The following is a 14,817-nucleotide window of genomic DNA, read 5'->3' as shown; positions in this document are numbered from 1 at the left end:
TACAGTGTGAATACAGGGAGCAGGAGGGATCTGCTACAGTGTGAATACAGGGACCAGGAGGGATCTGCTACAGTGTAAATACAGGGGGCAGTAGGGATCTGATACAGTGTGAATACAGGGACAAGGAGGGATCTGCTACAGTGTGAATACAGGGGGCAGGAGGGATCTGCTACAGTGTGAATACAGGGACCAGGAGGGATCTGCTACAGTGTGAATACAGGGGGCAGTAGGGATCTGCTACAGTGTGAATACAGGGAGCAGGAGGGATCTGCTACAGTGTGAATACAGGGACAAGGAGGGATCTGCTACAGTGTGAATACAGGGGGCAGGAGGGATCTGCTACAGTGTGAATACAGGGACCAGGAGGGATCTGCTACAGTGTGAATACAGGGGGCAGTAGGGATCTGATACAGTGTGAATACAGGGAGCAGGAGGGATCTGCTACAGTGTGAATACAGGGACCAGGAGGGATCTGCTACAGTGTGAATACAGGGGGCAGGAGGGATCTGCTACAGTGTGAATACAGGGACCAGGAGGGATCTGCTACAGTGTGAATACAGGGGGCAGTAGGGATCTGCTACAGTGTGAATACAGGGGGCAGTAGGGATCTGATACAGTGTGAATACAGGGACCAGGAGGGATCTGCTACAGTGTGAATACAGGGGGCAGTAGGGATCTGATACAGTGTGAATACAGGGACCAGGAGGGATCTGCTACAGTGTGAATACAGGGGGCAGGAGGGATCTGCTACAGTGTGAATACAGGGGGCAGTAGGGATCTGCTACAGTGTGAATACAGGGACCAGGAGGGATCTGCTACAGTGTGAATACAGGGACCAGGAGGGATCTGCTACAGTGTGAATACAGGGGGCAGTAGGGATCTGCTACAGTGTGAATACAGGGGGCAGGAGGGATCTGCTACAGTGTGAATACAGGGACCAGGAGGGATCTGCTACAGTGTGAATACAGGGGGCAGTAGGGATCTGATACAGTGTGAATACAGGGAGCAGGAGGGATCTGCTACAGTGTGAATACAGGGACCAGGAGGGATCTGCTACAGTGTGAATACAGGGACCAGGAGGGATCTGCTACAGTGTGAATACAGGGACCAGGAGGGATCTGCTACAGTGTGAATACAGGGACAAGGAGGGATCTGCTACAGTGTGAATACAGGGGGCAGGAGGGATCTGCTACAGTGTGAATACAGGGACCAGGAGGGATCTGCTACAGTGTGAATACAGGGACCAGGAGGGATCTGCTACAGTGTGAATACAGGGACCAGGAGGGATCTGCTACAGTGTGAATACAGGGGGCAGGAGGGATCTGCTACAGTGTGAATACAGGGGGCAGTAGGGATCTGATACAGTGTGAATACAGGGACAAGGAGGGATCTGCTACAGTGTGAATACAGGGGGCAGGAGGGATCTGCTACAGTGTGAATACAGGGGGCAGTAGGGATCTGCTACAGTGTGAATACAGGGGGCAGTAGGGATCTGCTACAGTGTGAATACAGGGGGCAGGAGGGATCTGCTACAGTGTGAATACAGAGATGCAGTGGAGGACTGTTTCTAATCAGGCAGTGTTGTGACCTCTCAGCGGGGTCTTATATTTAGCGGAGACGGCGAGGTGGTCTTTGATCCACCTGAGCTGCTGACACTTAGAAGTGGAACCCAGGAGAGAACTAACCTTTCAGCTAGCAGTTTGTATCGCTGGTATAAACACACACACACACACACACACACACACACACACACACACACACACACACACACACACACACACACACACACACACACACACACACACACACACACACACACACACACAGGGGCAAACATGGAAGAGGAGAGCCTGTCCTCCACGAGGCTGTCCCCCACGAGGCTGTCCCCCACGAGGCTGTCCCCCAGGAGGCTGCCCTCCACGAGCCTGCCCTCCACGAGGCTGTCCCCCACGAGGCTGTCCCCCATGAGGCTGTCCTCCACGAGGCTGTCCCCCACGAGGCTGTCCCCCACGAGGCTGTCCCCCACGAGGCTGTCCTCAACAGGGGCTGTGCTCTACTCTCACATTCAGCACCAGACCACCTCACAGCCTCCACCACGACTCTGAATTACTCTTTACACTCTGAATGATTTGATATGAAATGTTACAGGTGAGCCATGGTGAATGTGACTCAGTTCCAGGAAGGTGTTTTTGTTCTACCTTGTTATGTTTAGTTCTACATTGATATTGATCACTGCATTGCTGGGTTTAGAGTGAGCAAGAAAGGCATTTCACTGTACTTGTGCACGTCACATTAAAACTTGAAACTTGACTGAGTCAGAGCTTGAGGCCCCAGAGCCCCTACAGATCTGCTGAGATGAAGCGTAGTGTTCTGCCCGTCCAGTCCTCCAGGTGGCGACAGAGAACATGACAGCAGAGCAGACAGCTCCAGTGTCCTGGGCTCCTCTTGGTTCACACCAACTACAGTCATCAGAAAACACTGAGCCACAGCTTGCACCTGGAAACATACAAGTCATTAAGCTGTCTGTCAGTCCATCTGTCATTCTGTGTGTCTGTCTGTCCCGTTTGCCCGCCTCCCTGACTGTCTGTCTGTCTCCCTGCCTGCTTGTATGTCTCCCTGCCCGTCTGTGTCCCTGCATGCCTGTCTCCCTGCCTGTAATTGAGGAACTCAATTGGCTTACTGTTAAGGCAAGGGCTGATTTCGTCGGTATGCCTGTCTGTCACCCTGCCTGCCTGCCTGTCTGTCACCCTGCCTGCCTGCTTGTCTGTCTCCCTGCCTGTCTCCCTGCCTGCTTGTTTGTCTCCCTGCCTGTCTGTCACCCTGCCTGCCTGCTTGTCTGTCTCCCTGCATGTCTCCCTGCCTGCTTGCCTGTCTCCCTGCCTGTCTGTCACCCTGCCTGTCTGTCACCCTGCCTGCCTGCCTGCTTGTCTGTCTCCCTGTCTGTCTGTCACCCTGCCTGTCTTCCCACCTGTCTGTCTGTCTCCCTGCCTGACTGCCTGTCTGACTTCCTCCCTGCCTGCCTTTCTCCTTGCCTGTCTGTCTCCTTGCATGCCTGTCTCATTGCCTGTCTGCCTCCTTGCCTGTCTGTCTCCCTGCCTGCCTGTCTCCCTGCCTGTCTCCTTGCCTGTCTCCATGCATGCATGATTCCCTGATCGTCTGCATCATTGCCTGTCTGTCTCCCTGCCTGCCTGTATCCCTGCCTGTATCCCTGCCTGCCTGTCTCCTTGCCTGTCTCCCTGCATGCATGATTCCCTGATCGTCTGCATCATTGCCTGTCTGTCTCCCTGCCTGCCTGTATCCCTGCCTGCCTCCTTGCCTGTCTCCCTGCATGTCTGTTTCCCTGCATGCATGACTCCCTGATCGTCTATCTCCCTGCCTGTCTGGCTCCCTGCCTGTCTGGCTCCCTGCCTGTCTGGCTCCCTGCCTGTCTGGCTCCCTGCCTGCCTGTCTATCTCCCTGCCTGTCTGGCTCCCTGCCTGCCTGTCTCTCTCCCTGCCTGTCTGTCTCCTTGCCTTTCTGCCCCACTGCCTGCCTGTGTCCATGCCTGTCTGTTTCCCTGCCTCCCATTGAGGAACTCAATTGGCTTACTGTTAAAGCAAGGGCTGATTTCGTCGGTATGCTTGTCTGTCACCCTGCCTGCCTGTCTGTCTCCCTGCATGCCTGTCTCCCTGCCTGCTTGTCTGTCTCCCTTCCTGTCTGTCTCCCTTCCTGTCTGTCTCCCAGCCTGCTTGTCTGTCACCCAACCTGCCTGCCTGTCTGTCTGTCTCCCTGCATGCCTGTCTGTCTCCCTGCCTGCTTGTCTGTCTCCCTGCCTGCTTGTCTGTCTCCCTGCCTGCTTGTCTGTCTCCCTGCATGCCTGTCTGTCTCCCTGCCTGCTTATCTGTCTCCCAGCCTGCTTGTCTGTCACCCTGCCTGCCTGCATGTCTCCCTGCCTGCTTGTCTGTCTCTCTGCCTGTCTGTTACCCTGCCTGCCTGCCTGTCTGCTTGCTTGTCTGTCTCCCTGCCTGTCTGTCAGTCACCCTGCCTGCTTGTCTGTCTCCCTGCCTGCTTGTCTGTCTCCCTGCCTGTCTGTCAGTCACCCTGCCTGCTTGTCTGTCACCCTGCCTGCTTGTCAGTCACCCTGCCTGCTTGTCTGTCTCCCTGCCTGCTTGTCTGTCTCCCTGCCTGCTTGTCTGTCTCCCTGCCTGCTTGTCTGTCTCCCTGCCTGCTTGTCTGTCTCCCTGCCTGCTTGTCTGTCTCCCTGCCTGCTTGTCTGCCTCCCTGCCTGATTGTCTGCCTCCCTGCCTGATTGTCTGCCTCCCTGCCTGCCTTTCAAAACAACCATGTCTCTCTCTCTCTCTGGAGGTCATGAGCATACCCTAAATAGCCAGGCCTCATTTCAGCATCAGTGTCAGACAGCAGTTCTGGAGGGGGGATGATGTGCTGGGTTGTACAGGTGTAACTTATAATCATGTCAGGCCATATTTAACTTTGTAGTTCCAGCCAACTCATTGTAGAACGAGGCCCGTATCCACAAAGCGTCTAATAGTGGGCGTGTTGATCTAGTATCTGTCAATACATCTGTCCATACAATCTGATTCAGTTAAAGGCTAAACTGATCCTAGATCAGTACTTCTACTCAGAGACAGTTGTGTGGATACGGGTCCAGGACTGGCGTGTCTAAAAGATATGCACCAGAGGGAAAACTGACCCTGGAACAGTGTCAACTGACCCTGTCATAACCAAACAGGTCCTATTATACTTCTGAACTAGATTGTGTATATTAGGTTTTGTTGTGGAATTGTTGGATATTACCTGTTAGATACTGCTGCACAATGCAGAAGCATTTCACTACACTCGCAATAACATACACTTTGATTTGACTTGATTTTGACTAGTCTAGCAGTCATGTTGACAGCTACTGCAAAAAGAAAGTCTGTGGACAAGACAAAAGGAAGAGTGAATCTACATGGTAACACACAGCCTGATGTCAGGAGAGGGCAGAGAGGAGGAGATATTCTACATGGATTGAACCCTGGTGATTTGAATTTCCTTTGTGTGTGAGAGACAGAGGGAAAGAGAGAGAGGAGGTAGAGAGAGACAGAGAGGGAAAGAGAGAGAGACAGAGGGAAAGAGAGAGAGAGGAGGTAGAGAGAGACAGAGAGGGAAAGGGAGAGAAAGAGAGAGAGAGGAGGTAGAGAGAGAGAGAGAGAGAGAGAGGGGGAGGAAGAGAGAGAGAGGAGGTAGAGAGAGACAGAGAGGGAAAGAGAGAGATAGAGGGAAAGAGAGAGAGACAGAGGGAAAGAGAGAGGAGGTAGAGAGAGAGAGGTAGAGACAGAGAGGGAAAGGGAGAGAAAGAGAGAGAGAGGAGGTAGAGAGAGACAGAGAGGGAAAGAGAGAGATAGAGGGAAAGAGAGAGAGACAGAGGGAAAGAGAGAGGAGGTAGAGAGAGAGAGGTAGAGACAGAGAGGGAAAGGGAGAGAAAGAGAAAGAGAGAGAGAGAGAGGAGGTAGAGAGAGAGAGAGGGGGGAGGAAGAGAGACAGAGAGAGGAGGTAGAGAGACAGAGAGGGAAAGGGAGAGAAAGAGAGAGAGAGGAGGTAGAGAGAGATAGAGAGGGAAAGAGAGAGAGACAGAGAGGGAAAGAGAGAGAGACAGAGGGAAAGAGAGAGACAGAGGGAAAGAGAGAGATGAGGTAGAGAGAGATAGAGAGGGAAAGAGAGAGACAGATGGAAAGAGAGAGAGACAGAGGGAAAGAGAGAGGAGGTAGAGAGAGATAGAGAGGGAAAGAGAGAGAGACAGAGAGGGAAAGAGAGGGGGTAGAGAAAGAGGTAGAGAGACAGAGGGAAAGAGAGAGAGAGAGAGAGACAGAGAGGGAAAGAGAGAGAGATAGAGAGGAGGTAGAGAGGAGGCAGAGAGAGAGAGAGAGGGGGAGGAAGAGAGAGAGGTAGAGAGACAGGGAGAGAAAGAGAGAGAGGAGGTAGAGAGAGGAGAGAGAGAGGGGGAGGAAGAGAGAGAGAGAGAGGGGGAGGTAGAGAGACAGAGAGAGAGAGGGGGGAGGAAGAGAGAGAGGAGGTAGAGAGACAGAGGGAAAGGGAGAGAAAGAGAGAGAGAGGAGGTAGAGAGAGATAGAGAGGGAAAGAGAGAGATAGAGGGAAAGAGAGAGAGACAGAGGGAAAGAGAGAGGAGGTAGAGAGAGAGAGAGGGAAAGGGAGAGAAAGAGAGAGAGAGAGGAGGTAGAGAGAGAGAGAGCGAGGGGGGAGGAAGAGACAGAGAGAGGAGGTAGAGAGACAGAGAGGGAAAGGGAGAGAAAGAGAGAGAGAGGAGGTAGAGAGAGATAGAGGGAAAGAGAGAGAGACAGAGGGAAATAGAGAGAGACAGAGGGAAAGAGAGAGAGGAGGTAGAGAGAGATAGAGAGGGAAAGAGAAAGACAGAGGGAAAGAGAGATAGACAGAGGGAAAGAGAGAGAGAGAGGGAAAGAGAGAGGAGGTAGAGATAGACAGAGAGGGAAAGAGAGAGAGACAGAGAGGGAAAGAGAGAGAGGAGGTAGAGATAGACAGAGAGGGAAAGAGAGAGGGTAGAGAAAGAGGTAGAGAGACAGAGAGGGAAAGAGAGAGAGATAGAGAGGAGGTAGAAAGAGAGAGAGAGAGGGGGAGGAAGAGAGAGAGGTAGAGAGACAGGGAGAGAAAGAGAGAGATGAGGTAGAGAGAGGAGGTAGAGAGAGAGAGGGGGAGGAAGAGAGAGAGAGAGAGAGGAGGTAGAGAGAGATAGAGGAAAAGGGAGAGAAAGAGAGAGAGACAAACTGTCTGTCTGTCTGTCTGTCTGCCTGCCTGCCTGCCTGCCTGCCTGCCTGCCTGCCTGCCTGCCTACCTGCCTACCTGCCACACGGGGTCTCTTGTGGCTCAGTTGGTAGAGCATGGCGCTACCAATGTCTGGGTTGTGAGTTTAATTTCCACAGGGGACCAGTATTTTAAAAAAATAATACACAAATGTATGCACTCACTACTTACTGTACGTCGCACTGTCTGCTAAATTACTCACATGTACATCAAATCAAATGGTATTTGTCACATGCTAATACGATACAACAGGTGTAGACCTTACAGTGAAATGTTTACTTACAAGCCCTTAACCAACAATGCAGTTTTAAGAAAATACCATCAACATTTTTTTTTTTTTTTTATGTAACCAGGCAAGTCAGTTAAGAACAAATTCTTATTTATAATGACGTCGTACCAGGGAGCAGTGGGCTAACTGCCTTGTTCAGGGGCAGAACGACAGAGTTTTACCTTGTCAGCTCAAGGATTCGATCCAGCAACATTTCGATTACTGGCCCAACGCTCTAACCACTAGTCTACCTACCACCCCAACGCTCTAACCACTAGACTACCTGCCACCCCAACGCTCTAACCACTAGGCTACCTGCCACCCCAACGCTCTAACCACTAGGCTACCTACCACCCCTACGCTCTAACCACTAGGCTACCTGCCACCCCAACGCTCTAACCACTAGACTACCTGCCACCCCAACGCTCTAACCACTAGGCTACCTGCCTCCCCTACGCTCTAACCACTAGGCTACCTACCACCCCAACGCTCTAACCACTAGACTACCTGCCACCCCAACGCTCTAACCACTAGGCTACCTACCACCCCAACGCTCTAACCACTAGGCTACCTACCACCCCTACACTCTAACCACTAGACTACCTACCACCCCTACACTCTAACCACTAGGCTACCTGCCACCCCTACGCTCTAACCACTAGGCTACCTGCCACCCCTACGCTCTAACCACTAGGCTTCCTGCCACCCCTACACTCTAACCACTAGGCTACCTGCCACCCCTACGCTCTAACCACTAGACTACCTACCACCCCTACGCTCTAACCACTAGACTACCTACCACCCCTACGCTCTAACCACTAGGCTACCTACCACCCCTACACTCTAACCACTAGGCTACCTGCCACCCCTACGCTCTAACCACTAGGCTACCTGCCACCCCTACACTCTAACCACTAGGCTACCTACCACCCCTACGCTCTAACCACTAGGCTACCTGCCACCCCTACGCTCTAACCACTAGGCTACCTGCCACCCCTACGCTCTAACCACTAGGCTACCTGCCACCCCTACGCTCTAACCACTAGGCTACCTACCACCCCTACGCTCTAACCACTAGGCTACCTACCACCCCTACGCTCTAACCACTAGGCTACCTGCCTCCCCTACACTCTAACCACTAGGCTACCTGCCACCCCTACGCTCTAACCACAAGACTACCTGCCACCCCTACGCTCTAACCACTAGGCTACCTACCACTCCTACGCTCTAACCACTAGGCTACCTGCCACCCCTACACTCTAACCACTAGACTACCTACCACCCCTACACTCTAACCACTAGGCTACCTGCCACCCCTACGCTCTAACCACTAGGCTACCTGCCACCCCTACGCTCTAACCACTAGGCTTCCTGCCACCCCTACACTCTAACCACTAGGCTACCTGCCACCCCTACGCTCTAACCACTAGACTACCTACCACCCCTACGCTCTAACCACTAGACTACCTACCACCCCTACGCTCTAACCACTAGGCTACCTACCACCCCTACACTCTAACCACTAGGCTACCTGCCACCCCTACGCTCTAACCACTAGGCTACCTGCCACCCCTACGCTCTAACCACTAGGCTACCTACCACCCCTACGCTCTAACCACTAGGCTACCTGCCACCCCTACGCTCTAACCACTAGGCTACCTGCCACCCCTACGCTCTAACCACTAGGCTACCTGCCACCCCTACGCTCTAACCACTAGGCTACCTACCACCCCTACGCTCTAACCACTAGGCTACCTACCACCCCTACGCTCTAACCACTAGGCTACCTGCCTCCCCTACACTCTAACCACTAGGCTACCTGCCACCCCTACGCTCTAACCACAAGACTACCTGCCACCCCTACGCTCTAACCACTAGGCTACCTACCACTCCTACGCTCTAACCACTAGGCTACCTGCCACCCCTACGCTCTAACCACTAGACTACCTGCCACCCCTACGCTCTAACCACTAGGCTACCTGCCACCCCTACGCTCTAACCACTAGACTACCTGCCACCCCTACGCTCTAACCACTAGACTACCTGCCACCCCTACACTCTAACCACTAGACTACCTACCACCCCTACGCTCTAACCACTAGGCTACCTACCACCCCTACACTCTAACCACTAGGCTACCTGCCACCCCAACGCTCTAACCACTAGACTACCTACCACCCCTACGCTCTAACCACTAGGCTACCTACCACCCCTACGCTCTAACCACTAGGCTACCTGCCACCCCTACGCTCTAACCACTAGACTACCTACCACCCCTACGCTCTAACCACTAGGCTACCTACCACCCCTACACTCTAACCACTAGGCTACCTGCCACCCCTACGCTCTAACCACTAGGCTACCTGCCACCCCTACGCTCTAACCACTAGGCTACCTGCCACCCCTAAGCTCTAACCACTAGGCTACCTGCCACCCCTACACTCTAACCACTAGACTACCTGCCACCCCAACGCTCTAACCACTAGGCTACCTACCACCCCTACACTCTAACCACTAGACTACCTACCACCCCTACGCTCTAACCACTAGGCTACCTACCACCCCTACACTCTAACCACTAGGCTACCTGCCACCCCAACGCTCTAACCACTAGGCTACCTACCACTCCTACGCTCTAACCACTAGGCTACCTACCGCCCCTACACTCTAACCACTAGGCTACCTACCACCCCTACGCTCTAACCACTAGGCTACCTGCCACCCCCACGCTCTAACCACTAGGCTACCTACCACTCCTACACTCTAACCACTAGGCTACCTACCGCCCCTACACTCTAACCACTAGGCTACCTACCGCCCCTACACTCTAACCACTAGGCTACCTTCCACCCTTACGCTCTAACCACTAGGCTACCTGCCACCCCTACACTCTAACCACTAGGCTACCTGCCACCCCTACGCTCTAACCACTAGGCTACCTGCCACCCCTACACTCTAACCACTAGGCTACCTGCCACCCCTACACTCTAACCACTAGGCTACCTGCCACCCCTACGCTCTAACCACTAGGCTACCTGCCTCCTCTACACTCTAACCACTAGGCTACCTACCACCCCTACACTCTAACCACTAGGCTACCTACCACCCCTACGCTCTAACCACTAGGCTACCTGCCACCCCTACGCTCTAACCACTAGGCTACCTACCACCCCTACGCTCTAACCACTAGGCTACCTGCCACCCCTACACTCTAACCACTAGGCTACCTACCACCCCTACGCTCTAACCACTAGGCTACCTACCACCCCTACGCTCTAACCACTAAGCTACCTGCCACCCCTACGCTCTAACCACTAGGCTACCTACCACCCCTACGCTCTAACCACTAGGCTACCTGCCACCCCTACGCTCTAACCACTAGGCTACCTACCACCGGGTTAGGGTTAGTCCGGTTGGTCCGGTCGAGAGACCGTCTGTGAAGATTAACAGGGTTGGGTCCGGTCGAGAGACCGTCTGTGAAGATTAACAGGGTTGGGCCGGTCGAGAGACCGTCTGTGAAGATTAACAGGGTTGGTCCGGTCGAGAGACCGTCTGTGAAGATTAACAGGGTTGGGCCGGTCGAGAGATCGCCTGTGAAGATTAACAGGGTTGGGCCGGTCGAGAGACCGCCTGTGAAGATTAACAGGGTTGGGCCGGTCGAGAGACCGCCTGTGAAGATTAACAGGGTTGGGCCGGTCGAGAGATCGCCTGTGAAGATTAACAGGGTTGGGCCGGTCGAGAGACCGCCTGTGAAGATTAACAGGGTTGGGCCGGTCGAGAGACCGCCTGTGAAGATTAACAGGGTTGGGTCCGGTCGAGAGACCGTCTGTGAAGATTAACAGGGTTGGGCCGGTCGAGAGACCGCCTGTGAAGATTAACAGGGTTGGGTCCGGTCGAGAGACCGTCTGTGAAGATTAACAGGGTTGGGCCGGTCGAGAGACCGCCTGTGAAGATTAACAGGGTTGGTCCGGTCGAGAGACCGTCTGTGAAGATTAACAGGGTTGGTCCGGTCGAGAGACCGTCTGTGAAGATTAACAGGGTTGGGCCGGTCGAGAGACCGCCTGTGAAGATTAACAGGGTTGGGTCCGGTCGAGAGACCGTCTGTGAAGATTAACAGGGTTGGGCCGGTCGAGAGATCGCCTGTGAAGATTAACAGGGTTGGGCCGGTCGAGAGACCGCCTGTGAAGACAGTCAGTAGGGGGACACTCCTTCCTCTGATCTACACTACAGTAAGGGCTGTTGGACAGTCAGTAGGGGGACACTCCTTCCTCTGGTCTACACTACAGTAAGGGCTGTTGGACAGCCAGTAGGGGGACACTCTTTCCTCTGGTCTACTCTACAGTAAGGGCCGTTGGACAACCAGTAGGGAGACACTCTTTCCTCTGGTCTACTCTACAGTAAGGGCTGTTGGACAGTCAGTAGGGGGACACTCCTTCCTCTGGTCTACTCTACAGTAAGGGCTGTTGGACAGTCAGTAGGGGGACACTCCTTCCTCTGGTCTACTCTACAGTAAGGGCTGTTGGACAGCCAGTAGGGGGACACTCTTTCCTCTGGTCTACTCTACAGTAAGGGCTGTTGGACAGCCAGTAGGGGGACACTCTTTCCTCTGGTCTACTCTACAGTAAGGGCTGTTGGACGGCCAGTAGGGGGACACTCTTTCCTCTGGTCTACTCTACAGTAAGGGCTGTTGGACAGCCAGTAGGGAGACACTCTTTCCTCTGGTCTACTCTACAGTAAAGGCTGTTGGACAGTCAGTAGGGGGACACTCCTTCCTCTGGTCTACTCTACAGTAAGGGCTGTTGGACAGTCAGTAGGGGGACACTCCTTCCTCTGGTCTACTCTACAGTAAGGGCTGTTGGACAGTCAGTAGGGGGACACTCCTTCCTCTGGTCTACTCTACAGTAAGGGCTGTTGGACAGCCAGTAGGGAGACACTCTTTCCTCTGGTCTACTCTACAGTAAAGGCTGTTGGACAGCCAGTAGGGGGACACTCCTTCCTCTGGTCTACTCTACAGTAAGGGCTGTTGGACAGCCAGTAGGGGGACACTCTTTCCTCTGGTCTACTCTACAGTAAGGGCTGTTGGACAGCCAGTAGGGGGACACTCTTTCCTCTGGTCTACTCTACAGTAAGGGCTGTTGGACAGTCAGTAGGGGGACACTCCTTCCTCTGGTCTACTCTACAGTAAGGGCTGTTGGACAGTCAGTAGGGGGACACTCTTTCCTCTGGTCTACTCTACAGTAAGGGCTGTTGGACAGCCAGTAGGGGGACACTCTTTCCTCTGGTCTACTCTACAGTAAGGGCTGTTGGACAGCCAGTAGGGGGACACTCCTTCCTCTGGTCTACTCTACAGTAAGGGCTGTTGGACAGTCAGTAGGGGGACACTCCTTCCTCTGGTCTACTCTACAGTAAGGGCTGTTGGACAGCCAGTAGGGGGACACCCTTTCCTCTGGTCTACTCTACAGTAAGGGCTGTTGGACAGTCAGTAGGGGGACACTCTTTCCTCTGGTCTACTCTACAGTAAGGGCTGTTGGACAGCCAGTAGGGGGACACTCTTTCCTCTGGTCTACTCTACAGTAAGGGCTGTTGGACAGCCAGTAGGGGGACACTCTTTCCTCTGGTCTACTCTACAGTAAGGGCTGTTGGATGGCCAGTAGGGGGACACTCTTTCCTCTGGTCTACTCTACAGTAAGGGCTGTTGGACAGCCAGTAGGGGGACACTCTTTCCTCTGGTCTACTCTACAGTAAGGGCTGTTGGACAGCCAGTAGGGGGACACCCTTTCCTCTGGTCTACTCTACAGTAAGGGCTGTTGGACAGCCAGTAGGGGGACACTCCTTCCTCTGGTCTACTCTACAGTAAGGGCTGTTGGATGGCCAGTAGGGGGACACTCTTTCCTCTGGTCTACTCTAAGGAGAATCCAATGCCCCTGCCCAGGATAGTAACAGGGCCCCTGCCCAGGATAGTAACAGGGCCCCTGCCCAGGATAGTAACAGGGCCCCTGCCCAGGATAGTAACAGGGCCCCTGCCCAGGATAGTAACAGGGCCCCTGCCCAGGATAGTAACAGGGCCCCTGCCCAGGATAGCAACAGGGCCCCTGCCCAGGATAGTAACAGGGACCCTGCCCAGGATAGTAACAGGGCCCCTGCCCAGGATAGTAACAGGGACCCTGCCCAGGATAGTAACAGGGCCCCTGGCCAGGATAGTAACAGGGACCCTGCCCAGGATAGTAACAGGGCCCCTGCCCAGGATAGTAACAGGGACCCTGCCCTGTAGATCCCTTAGGATGAGATGTTCAACCCAGGTTCTGTGGTCACCACAGATCTCACTGCACTTCTCTCTCTTTCCAAAATGGCCACCATTGCTGGTGGACAAAATGACTCCCTCCCAATATAAAGACCTCTGATTGGTGAAAGGAAGCACAGTAAATGCAACTCATTACTACTCTTCTACTTTTACCAAAAAGAAAGAGAGAGAAGGCAAGAGAAAATGACGTAATGGAAAAAAAAAGAGGACATACGCAAGAGAGAGGAAGTAGATGAAGAGATGACAGAGAGATAAAGGTCTAGGTGTGACGTTGTTAGAGTCACACTGAAGAGAGAGATGTCTGTGTGTCTTATTGTGTGTCAGTGTTACACTATGACAGAGAGGGGACAGATAGAGAGATGTCTGTGTGTCTTATTGTGTGTCAGTGTTACACTATGACAGAGAGGGGACAGATAGAGAGATGTCTGTGTGTCTTATTGTGTGTCAGTGTTACACTATGACAGAGAGGGGACAGATAGAGAGATGTCTGTGTGTCTTATTGTGTGTCAGTGTTACACTATGACAGAGAGGGGACAGATAGAGAGATGTCTGTGTGTCTTATCGTGTGTCAGTGTTACACTATGACAGAGAGGGGACAGATAGAGAGATGTCTGTGTGTCTTATCGTGTGTCAGTGTTACACTATGACAGAACGGGGACAGATAGAGAGATGTCTGTGTGTCTTATCGTGTGTCAGTGTTACACTATGACAGAGAGGGGACAGATAGAGAGGTGTCTGTGTGTCTTATCGTGTGTCAGTGTTACACTATGACAGAGAGGGGACAGATAGAGAGATGTCTGTGTGTCTTATCGTGTGGCAGTGTTACACTATGACAGAGAGGGGACAGATAGAGAGATGTCTGTGTGTCTTATCGTGTGTCAGTTTTACACTATGACAGAGAGGGGACAGATAGAGAGATGTCTGTGTGTCTTATCGTGTGTCAGTGTTACACTATGACAGAACGGGGACAGATAGAGAGATGTCTGTGTGTCTTATCGTGTGTCAGTGTTACACTATGACAGAGAGGGGACAGATAGAGAGGTGTCTGTGTGTCTTATCGTGTGTCAGTGTTACACTATGACAGAGAGGGGACAGATAGAGAGATGTCTGTGTGTCTTATCGTGTGGCAGTGTTACACTATGACAGAGAGGGGACAGATAGAGAGATGTCTGTGTGTCTTATCGTGTGTCAGTGTTACACTATGACAGAGAGGGGACAGATAGAGGGATGTCTGTGTATCTTATCGTGTGTCAGTGTTACACTATGACAGAGAGGGGACAGATAGAGAGATGTCTGTGTGTCTTATTGTGTGTCAGTGTTACACTATGACAGAGAGGGGACAGATAGAGGGATGTCTGTGTATCTTATCGTGTGTCAGTGTTACACTATGACAGAGAGGGGACAGATAGAGAGATGTCTGTGTGTCTTATTG

The 14,817-nt window shown here is 52.9% G+C and overlaps 1 protein-coding gene across 1 annotated transcript in view; it reads right to left on the bottom strand.

The window, feature by feature from the left end:
- The window catches only part of ubtd2 (ubiquitin domain containing 2), a 61,931-nt gene that overhangs the window by 11,026 nt on the left and 36,088 nt on the right, over positions 1 to 14,817 (bottom strand). The gene's annotated exons all lie outside the window — the stretch shown is intronic.

This window comes from Salvelinus namaycush, chromosome 12, assembly GCF_016432855.1.
Source record: "Salvelinus namaycush isolate Seneca chromosome 12, SaNama_1.0, whole genome shotgun sequence".
Classification (NCBI taxonomy): Eukaryota; Metazoa; Chordata; class Actinopteri; order Salmoniformes; family Salmonidae; genus Salvelinus; species Salvelinus namaycush.
This window is presented reverse-complemented; position numbering and strand designations above follow the sequence as displayed.